The sequence below is a fragment of the Microtus oregoni genome, unplaced genomic scaffold (genome assembly GCF_018167655.1).
Source record: "Microtus oregoni isolate MIOR12 unplaced genomic scaffold, Mior012 000028F_ref0000031, whole genome shotgun sequence".
Classification (NCBI taxonomy): domain Eukaryota; kingdom Metazoa; phylum Chordata; class Mammalia; order Rodentia; family Cricetidae; genus Microtus; species Microtus oregoni.
Window position 1 is genome coordinate 25,569,591 of NW_024543087.1, and position 10,813 is coordinate 25,580,403.

The window sequence follows — 10,813 nt, forward strand, 5'->3', positions numbered from 1 at the left end:
GGAGGCACAAAGCCACACCTGCTTTGATTGAGCTGGATGTGGTGGCACACACTTCTAATCCTAGCACTCAAGTGCCTGAGGCAGGAGGATCGTCACAAGTTCAAGACTAGCTTATTGCACACAGCAAGTTACAGCCCAGCTATGACTACAAAGCTTGGCTACCTTAATTCAAACACACAATAGCTGATTGGAAGATTAAATTCAGGATAAAGCCACAACTGGGTACAAACAGCAGAAAAGAACATTATTTAACCTGTCTCATTTGAAACATTTATAGAAATAATGTTAAGTTTTGAATCTAGAATGGCCCCCATAGGCTCATGTTTTGAATGATAATCTCCAGTTTATGGTGTTATTTTAAGAGGCCGGAGATGTTTAGGAGGTAGCACCTAGCGGACAGAGAAGAATGTCAGGGATAGGCCTTTGGAGATTATATCCAATCTTTGCTTTCTTCCTGGCCCTCAGCTTCCTGGTCCACCATGATGTGTGCAGCCCATGTAACATACTCGCATCAGCAGGAGTTAAGCTGCGTTACCATGACTTCCTCATCAGAGAGGTCGGTCTTTCTCCCTTAAGTTGTTTCTGTCAGATACAGTGTGAGGGTTCATGTGGGTCCAAATAGGATTACAAACTCCATTGGGAAACAGCAGAAGCCATTTGTATTATATTTTGGGAAAGAAGCAAAGTCTACATTCTGTCCATGTCCAGAAAATCTGAGTGAGGATGAGTTTAGAAAGTAATAGACGAGTCACAGAGGCCCAGCTGCACGATGACTACAACTTTTTTACAGTAAATGCAGGCTGAACATTTGCTGTTTTACTCTTTGGGACACAGAACTCATTTTGATTAAAATACTGAACCTGAGAACTAAGACCTAAGCTTTCCCCTCAGGAAAGAATGAATGAATGAAGCCCCTCTACACTTAAGAGGGGGGCAGCCTAAGGGTTTAACTGCTGCTCAGAGACAGGAACTGGTATTTGATAACAGTAATGTCATTGTACTCTCAGCCATCAGAAAAGCTTTTCTTGTCTTTTGATTAATATGGATTTAAGAAAATTATGATATGTTAAATTGTGGATTTATTGTTAATTCCCATTCTAGAATTATGGTATTGATCTGGTAATATTTATAACTGCTTGTAATATGTTGAGAAAAGTTTGATGTGCCCTGTAAATGCTTGGATTTAATTGTGGATTTATTGTTAATTTTGGTATTGACCTGATAATGTTTATAACTGCTTATAAGATGTTGAGGAAAGTTTGACACACCCTGTAAATGTTCGGGCTTAATGAATATGTTAAGAATTTTAGATCTTGATACAACCAGCTGAAGAAACATTTTCAATTCAGGCAATCCTTCTCTCCTTTAAATAGGAGACTATAGTCGTTAGGAGCGTGATTATTCATATAAGATTAGGATTTCTCCTGACAAGAAAGTAAGGCTCCGAGACACAAAGCCCAAAGGTATCTCTCTCCCTTAATCTCTTTTGTTCACAGAGGTCGGCAGTCAGAGACGAGTTTGAAGTTTCTTCTCCCCAGATGCCTAAGACAGGAGCTCGCATAAATGGAATGCCTGTTCCAAGGATGGGTAAATTTGGGTAAATGAAGGAGTCTTTCCCTAAGACAGAAGTGATAATCTGTCCTGTTGCAGAAGCACAGGTTTTATTAAAATTAATAAGAGGGAGTGGATTGTAGGGCCATATTATACAGGCCCATATTTCTACTCTGTATGGTGGCCAGACTTTCAGGCCACAGTTTGTACCTGGCCACACTTTTCCAGACGAACTGTTGCCATCCTAAACAAAGGGTCAGAATACGCTAATGGCGCTCAGCTCCTTCTTTGTAACTTGGGAGGACACCTGGGAAAGAGGTGTTAATTCAGTCTACATGACAGATCAGCCATGGTTGCAGACATGACCTAAGTCCCGCTAGTAGGAAACAGAATGCTAATGAATTTCCCCCTCACTTTACATTTTTGTATAAAAGCTATTTGGAGAATAACCACAGGTGAAATTTTCAAGATATGAACTCAGGATTTCATGAGAGATCCCTGAAAACTCCCTCCCGATTAAAAAAAAAGTAATAAATGAGGGGGCTGGAGAGTGGGCTCTGCTCTTGCAGAGGACCTAGGCTCGAAGCACAGCACCCATGTGGCAGTTCACATGGGTGAACTGTAATTCCAACCCCAGGGGATCCGATAACCTCCACAGGCATCAGGCATGTACGTGTTGCACATACATACACATATATGGGCAAAACACCCATACACATAAAATAATAATTACTAGCAAGGTTTTAAAAAGTAATAGACTGATTAATTTGACAAGAGGAAATTTCAAAACAGGATAGCATTTAGGCTTTAGCATGGTTATTGCTAACTTATATCCAGTTTACAATGAAAACTGGGATGAAAATGTAGAGCAGTTTGGCTAGGAAAGGGGAGTGTTTCCAGTTACAGAGAACGAGGCTGTAAGTGTTCAAAAGATTAGCGCCGTTAAAGAGAGGCCAACACTCTGTGCTCTGTACTGGAACCACAGGAAATGTGCCTTGAGAAGATTTTGGGGATTGATGGCAACTCCTTCATCTATCATGGACTCCAGGGTACCCCGCTCACTCAGAGATACTTAGAGAAGTGCTTTTCCTGGCCCAGCAGTTGAAGGACACAGAAACCACTGTATGGTCCAAAGAGACCCAGGTGATGTCAGAATTTGGCATTGTCCATATACTCTTAGTTTTATAAGCAAGCGGAATGTAAGTTACGAAGTCATGTGGACTCAGATTTTTAAAGAAAGTCTAGTGGGTCAGGCTACACAGAGAGAAGCTCATGGTAATGCGATGTATAGAGATCCGAAGGTAAAGCCTAAGCCTCTAGGGAAACCCAAGGGATCTTAGAGACGCCAGGGATATTGGGTATCGGTTGAAGAAAGTCACAGGCACCAAGTGGAGTCAGCCCAAGAGAGAGGCCATGCAGTCTTGGAACAGCAAGTCCACGAGGGTGGGCTGCAGAGGATGCTTCCACATGCCCTAGAAGCTGGCAGTGGAGGTGCAACAGTTCAGTTTGCCCTGCTGCATCTCAGCCTTGCTTAGCAGCAACTACTCCTCTCTACGGCACCATTCCTCTTGTCTCCAGCCAGGGGCAGTACTTTGGGAGGTTGTGGAACCTTGAAAAAGTAGAAACAAACTGGCAAAAGCAGGTTAAAAGGGCAAAGCTTTGAAGGTTAGACCCCGGCCCTCTGGTTTCTTCCCCTCCCCCTCAGCCACTGTTCTACTCTGAAGGAACTCTGGTGGTTTCTTTTCTCTTTCCTGGCTGGATGTCATGTGAACAGCCACTACTGCATGTTCCCACTGTCATGAACCCTTTGACTCCACCTTTCCCACAATGATGGACTGAGACCCACAAAACCACAAGCCAAAGGAAACCTTCTCTCCATTAAGTTGTCAGAATCTGTGGTAACAGAGAGGCAAAAGTAACTAACAGAACTGCTATAGCACCACAGAAAATGTAAAGTCATGAAAATGAAGTATCCATTGTTCCAAGACCTCCTGGCAGACTTGTTTTTCTGAACATGATCAATCTAACAACCTTCTGCTCTCTTTGCAGCTGGAGACTCAGCTTCATGCACACGGCCTTACCAGTGTGGTGTCCCATAATTTCACCATCTCCCTGAACAGTTAACTCAGGTCATGCCCAGGTTTTCACCATGACAAGTGATGATGCGCAGAGAGTCATCATGCAGGACTCTTTCCACTTTCAGACTGTTTCCCAGGAGAAGCTGAGAGGGACAGCCCCTCTCTTTCCACCATCTACAGCTCTTGCAATTCTTAACAAAACATGTAGTGGGGAGCAGACATTAGCATCCTTTTTCTCCCACACACAAAAAAGCAGTAAGACAAAAAGTGGCCAATAATAGTTTCATAAAAGAGGCCAGATGGGAATTAGACGCTAAGCAGGCTTGGCTACTAAGGATAGGCTTCTTATGACAAACTCCTACCTCTGATCTTTAAAATGAGCACTGAGAAGTCAATAATAATTTCTAGCTAGACTCCTCCATGCCAGGTACTTGGTGCTAATGATCACCTGCTCACAAACTCCCAGCCTTCTGCAGCCTTCTCTCTGTCAACGGCCGCTTCTTACAACAACGACATTCTCTCTCCCATCCGCCCCTCTCTGAGCTCAGACTGAGGCTGTGTGTATCACTTGTTTTCACCATCTCCCTCTGCAGCCTCAGGAGCAAAGGCCCTGGCCAATGGTGGAGTGCAGATGGTAGAGTGAGGATGGCTAGGGTAGGACGCAATTAGGCTGGACCCTGTTTGTCAGCCTTGTCCCTCCCACATTCTGCCAATCTCCGGAGCACTGAGATGGGAAAGAATCACCACACACGTGCTCACTCTCTTCTGCACGGGAATTCCAACCTCCTGCCTGGGCTTGGCCCTGCCTTGGCACTTGGTTTTTACAAGAGGAACAGGGGTGGGGGTGGCTGATGGAGGTGGAAGGCAGGGGGAAGATTGGCTCTAATTTAAAAGCATCTTAGGAGCTTTAAAGAGTTCCAGGTTGACTGATGGACACATTTACTCCTCGGCACCCCTTTCATAAATATCTACCACTTAACATGCACTTTCAGGAGGCATAAATACCTCCTGCATGTCAGCCTTTATGGAAGGGAGATTGCCAGAGCTATTTCTTTGCTCCATGGCCATGAGCCACACAATTACAATCCTATTAAAGCTGTGCCCTGGGAATCCAGCCCTTCCCCACTGGTCTGTGTGGCAGTCAAACACTCCCCACCAGGAGTCAGGGGCCTCCGGTGCCTCTGTCCTTTGCTCTAGTGAAACAGGCGGCTCAGCTCTCTAAATAAAGTTGCCACCTGTCAACATCCCTGGACAAGCAAAATATGTTAGTCTAATAATATTCAGGCATACAGAGATAATGTTTTCCATAGGCATTTCTGTCAGAGCTATCAGCTGAAGGTAGGCATGGTGTCCCTCACAAGTGACCACTCTAGGAAGGCTAGCCTCACCCTGATACCACTAGCCTAGCCAGCTCACACAGGTGCAGACATACAAGGCCCACCCGGGGGGTCAGCAGCAGGTACCTTTGCCCTCCCTTCCTCTAAGATGACAGGCCACTGGCCACCATATGCTAACATCTATGTGGACCTTTAGCCTGATAGGCCTAGGTATAGGATACAACAGGGTCTCTGGACATGCTGCCCCTCAAAAGGAGGAGGGCTTTAGTAGCCAGCTTACCAGATATGCCCTTGGGTGAGTCAGTGCCACCTGCCTGAGACGGGCAGTAATGACACCTGGGGTTTAGGAGGAGACAACAGGGAACCAGGAGCTGCACCAACGCGGGCAGGGAACATGAGGCCTGCTCTCCTGCTTGGAAGCTGGCGGCACACCGCTTTAAAAGGGTACATTCTCGGTCGGTCTGCAAATCACTGCTCACCAGCATCTGTAGAAAAATGCCCTGCAGTATTCTTCGAAGGTGTGTGACCATGCCCAACCAGCAGTGTTTACAGGCCTGCTTTCACCGGCTGACCTGGTTCCCCAGGCCTCTCCTGCTCAGCACATGACCACCTTGACAATTCGAGGCTGTCTGTCCACTTACAGGCTCTCACATCTGTCTTGACTAAACCTGCCTCCTGTACTTGGCCTTCATGAGGGTCAAGTCTTCCATTTCAGAGTCCCCACTGGAACCCCTAGGATACTGGCTAAGGTATCTGCACAAGGGAACAATAGAGGGAGGCAGAGGACATGGGGTCAGGCGCAGCGCTAGGACCCTGCACTGCAGTGGGAGAGTTCCAGCCAGCAGAGGCAGCTCTGCGGCCTGCAGACAGGTGTCCCATCACCATGAACTCAGAGATGACCGAGGAAGGCTCACTTGATTCAGCTGTGCCTCTCTACTGCCTATGAATCAAGATTTTAGGAGTAACTGTGGCCAGAGGCAGGGCAGCAAAGAGCAGAGTAGGCCTCCCTGGGCAAGAGGCCAGGCCTCTGGCTGGCAAGACCAGACAGTTATGACTTTCAGATGATGTGGGCACCTTCCAGTCAGGCACATTTACCCTCAAACCCATCACCTCAAAGAACTTAAGACTTCCCCACTGTGTGTTCCCACATTCACACTGGTCATAGAATACCTGGCTGACTGAGGCTGGGGATGCAGCTCGGTGGAAGAGCCCTTGCCTAGGATGCATAAGGTCATGGGTTCAATCCCTAGGACCACAGAGAAAAAGAAAGAAAGAAAAATCCCCATCTACAAGGGAGGGTGGAGTCCACTGTGACTTGTTAAACACCACTCCATTCAGGGTCTGCACGGCTAATATATGGGGTGGGAGCTGCTGGCCCGAGGCCTGCCCTGTGCAATGGGATCTGTCCATCTTTACTAGGGAGCAATGATAAACGAGCACAGACAGACACTGGTCAGGACAAGCCACTTTATTTAAGAGCTCTGACAGCCCAAAGTGGTTTAACATAGATGCATGGAAGATTTATCTAGATGATAAAACACCTGCACTCAAAGACACATAAATTATGATTTTGCAGGTTTTATTTTTCCTTTACAAGTAACATTATACAGACTGAGCAGGCTATGTTTAGGAATATATATATATATGTGTGTGTGTGTGTGTATATATATATATATATATATATACATGCATGTTACTGCAATTAATGAAAAAAAGAGGCCACGAATTTGAAAGAGCAAGGAGGGATATATGGGAAGGCTTAGAGGGAGGGAAGGAAAGAGAAAGATGATGGAATTATATTATAATCTTAAAAAGAAAAGAAATCCCATAGTTATGTGTTTTAAGTAATAAAAGAAATACACATGAGGCTGATTGCACTTCATACACATGGTCTGGTCATCTAAAGTGCCTGTGCTACCACACAGGCCTGGTTCGGAACTAGGGTCACCCATCTGTGACCTTTATTTTCCTTGTGGTAGTGGCAGTCTATGGGAGGATTAATAAACACCACACAACACCAATAGCTATCACTGACTGAGGATTTTTCCACACCCTGTCTGTGTGCTGAGGTAAGTAAGCCCTTCAGGTACTTAACTTGCTTATTATGAGCTAGGTACAATTCCGGATTAAAATATAGATGCTAAGGCTTCAGTCATAGGCTGTGCGATGTGATTGGAAAGCCAAGGAGTTATCCATGAGGCTGCCTCCTACATGAAAGGGCTCCGTCCTCTGCAAATGCTTAAAGCACATTATTTTTCTCTGCCTTCATACTCTTAATTAAAGCGCGCGCGCGCGCACACACACACACACACACACACAGACATACTTCAAAAAGTTCTCAGTTTATTTTCACTTGTTCATTCATTCATCTGTGTGTCTACTTAGAGCATGACTGCCTAGTGCAGGGGCTATAATGTTCCACAGCTCCCAGGCAATTATTATAGCCATTCTACCTAAGTCACAAAGATTACAGAGGTCAGTTAGAGCAACAGTAGCCCACTGCAGGGGACTCACCCAGTCGGGAGTTAAAGACAAGCCCTGAAGGCAATTCTAGACCTTTTGACTAATTTCTCCACTTTTTTTTTTCTTCTATTTCTTCTCTGGCCCAGGTTTTCTCAGACTCTTGGGTCTTTTGACAGTGCGGGTGGATAGAGGTTCCCTATCAGGTAGAACACGCTTCTCATTTGGAGGCTGCTGCTTTCTGGGGGAAACCACTGCCACAGATAACTCACCCCCCACTAATCACCCTGCCCAGCTCCTCATCCCCCCACCACACTTCCCTCCCCACCTCATCAGTGTCTGCCAAGATAAGGAGTGGGCAACGCCAGCAGCGTAGTAACTTCCTACATGCTGGATACAACACTAAGTATTCTGGGTACTCGAGATCCCAATGGCCTCTTAGAGCAGGCACCATCGTTCTTGTTTTAGTTTATTTGGAGAAAGAAAGAGGACAGGATGAGTACTTCTTCAGAGCAGAACTATATGCCAAGAACCTGCATGCTCCTCATGACTCAGGACAAGCAACCTCTTCAGACCAGCTGCATAGCTGGGAAGCCGCAGGTCTATGGCCTCCACGATAAAGCCTCTCTTCCAGTCTTGGCCAGCATGCTTCCACGGCTTGTGAGGGGAACAAGGGGGCGCGGGGAGGTTTCACCATGGCTGTTCTTTCTCCTCTCCTTCCAACACCCTATTAATCATCTATTGACCACAGCCCTCCAATGCTACCAGGTTCCTCCCTTAACCGTGTTCCCCATTCTCTTATCTTAGTTTTAGAAAACCACAATGTCTGTATCAATAGTGTGGACAAGAAGACATCAGGATCATTCAAGGCATAGAATATACCAAGCCTCTTTCTTTATTAGTTGTTGTTACAGACATATATGTACGTATTATTCTATGTATTAATTGTTACATACATATATACATTATGTAACAACAATTAATGAATTTGAAAGACAGCAAGGAGAGGTTATGGGAGGGTTTGGAGGGGAAAAAAGGAAGGGGGAATGATGTAATTATATTATAATCTTAAAAAAATAAAGGAAATAATCTAAGTGCACACATGTAGATAGCAAGTGGCTGACAGGTGTTTCTCAAAGTACCAAGCATTCTCTCAAATCTGTGTTGGTGTCAAGTTCCAAGGGGTCCTCAGGAAGGGACCAGAAGAGATGCTCCCTCTGGGGAGTCATCTGGCAATTTTAGAGAGCAACACAAAGAGCTTGGAGTCACCTGGGAAAGTGTGGGGGCATGTATTCTGGGACTCTTGGGGCTGGCAGAAACAGGTGGAGCTTGCTGGGAAACCTGCCAGACAGAAGGCAGGCAGCTTTCTTCACAAGGCTCAGGGTCAGCATGGCCACACGGCCAACCCTGCACAGATGCCAGGAGGGCTTCTCAGAAGCCTAAGAGCCAAGGAAAGGTCAAGTGTTTCAGAAAGCAATGACTGAACCTCAACTTAAAGAGCAGGCTGTGTGTCTTCCGAGTCAGAGGAGAAAGGATTAAGCAAGGGAAGGCTTGCTTCCTCAGGGACAGACACCCAAGTTCAGTCCTGAGGCGCCTAGCCTCCTTGCAAGACATCGTCCCCCATGCTGCATCTGCCTCAACAGCTCTGGCGGCTGCATTCCACAAACCCATTTCCCGGTGGTACAAGCAATGCCACTCTAGAACAGAGGCGAGGTTAAGGAACTGCTGTGACAAACGCCACGTCCAAAGCAACTCGGGAGGGAAGGCTTTATTTGGCTTCCACATCACAGTTCATCGATGATGGAAATCCAGGCAGGAGCTGAAGCAGAGGACATGGACGACTGCAGCTTCCTGGCTTGTTCTCCAGGGCTTGAACAATTTATACAACCCAGGCCCACCTTCCGGGTGAGGGAAATTGGAAGGGTGTGGTGGAACCGCCACTATGGGCTGGACTCTCTCACATCTATCTTACACAAGAAGACGCCCTCTCACCCTGGCCACCAGGTTAGTCTGATGGGAGCATTTTGACCTCTTTCCAGATGAGTTTCGCTCCTGTCCAGTTGACCAAAACTGACCAGCACAGGACCCTGCAGATCCCAGCTTTCTGCAGGCCGGTCCTACTGACCCTCCTTCCCCAGCCCATAATTTTTTCACCTGAGAAAATGTGTCCCTGCGTTTTCTACCCAGGAATTCAGAGATTCACCAGGCAGCTTTAATTCAACAGTTTTTGCAGGTAGTGAACTGGATAAAACCTCTCCAGCACTCTGGGCTTTTTATCTCCACAGCCCCTACTAACTAGAACGTTCATAACGTGTGTGGTTTATCTTTGCAGAGGGTCTTCCCTGAGCTCCGCAGGGTGGCACGCTGCACATTATCCCTGGGACCCCGGTACTTAGGCCAATGGAAGAACACCGCATAATACACCGTAACTGTTACACGCTTATGTTTAACTGGCTGTACACGTGATGCAGGAAAGATCCGAACCCGTGTCAGCTCGATCCTGTGGGTCAGAAACGTGACAGTGAAACCGTAGCTACCTGACGCCTGTGTGTGTGTGTGTGTGTGTGTGTGTGTGTGTGTGCGCGCGCGCGCGCGCCTAAAACGGCACCGCCGCTGCAGCAGACGCTTCGAGTCACGTGGGTCCCGGAAGAACGCGGGACCCAAGCAGGCGGCCAAGGCCGCTGGCTGTGCTTACCTGCGCGTCGCTGGGCTCCACAGCGGCACCCGGAGAATCTCGGGGGGTCAACAGAGACCGTGGACCTAACGCTCAACCCGGGTTACTCGCCTTGACCTAGGCTGGGGGCGGGGCCCAGAGTGAACTTGACCTTGAGCTCCCCGCCTCCCGTTGTGGGCGGAGCCCGAGGAAGTAGGCTCCGAGCCCCGAGGGGGGGGTCCAATGAATCACCGCCCCCTCACAGGCCAAAGGCCACGCCCAATGCCCCGCCCCTGCTCCTCAGGGGCACAGTACTTTACAACCCACAACCGTTGGCCTTTGCTTCGCGTTTGTTTTTATTTTTCGGTTTTGTGTTTCGTTTATTTATTTTAGATAACTTTACTCTCCTTTTTAAAGGTCTGAATTAAAAATCTATCAAGCAATGTATGTAAATAACCACTTATAATAAAAGTGTAAAATGTTAAAATAACCACTTAAAATGAAAGTGTAAAAGTGTAAAATAACCACTTATAATGAAAGCAACAAGCCCTCTTGCTCTGCTCCACCCATAGCCCTTTTTGATCAGTTCCTTCTTTTCTTTTGATGGTCACTTCTTGTCGCTAAAAAAAAGAGAGAGAAAAGAGCTTACATAGCGATTTCTTGATTTATCTATTGACTTTCTGCCGTGTTACATGAGGATTTACTCTCCCTGCGTCCCCACTTCCCTTTTCTGA

General features: G+C 46.8%; 1 protein-coding gene across 1 annotated transcript in view; it reads right to left on the reverse strand.

The window, feature by feature from the left end:
• The window catches only part of Nmnat3 (nicotinamide nucleotide adenylyltransferase 3), a 107,384-nt gene extending 97,100 nt beyond the window's left edge, over positions 1-10,284 (reverse strand). The window contains exon 1 of the mRNA XM_041677314.1: positions 10,122-10,284. The gene's annotated coding sequence lies outside the window, so the exon portion shown is untranslated. The remainder of the gene's footprint in view (positions 1-10,121) is intronic.
• Positions 10,285-10,813: the final 529 nt, after the last annotated feature.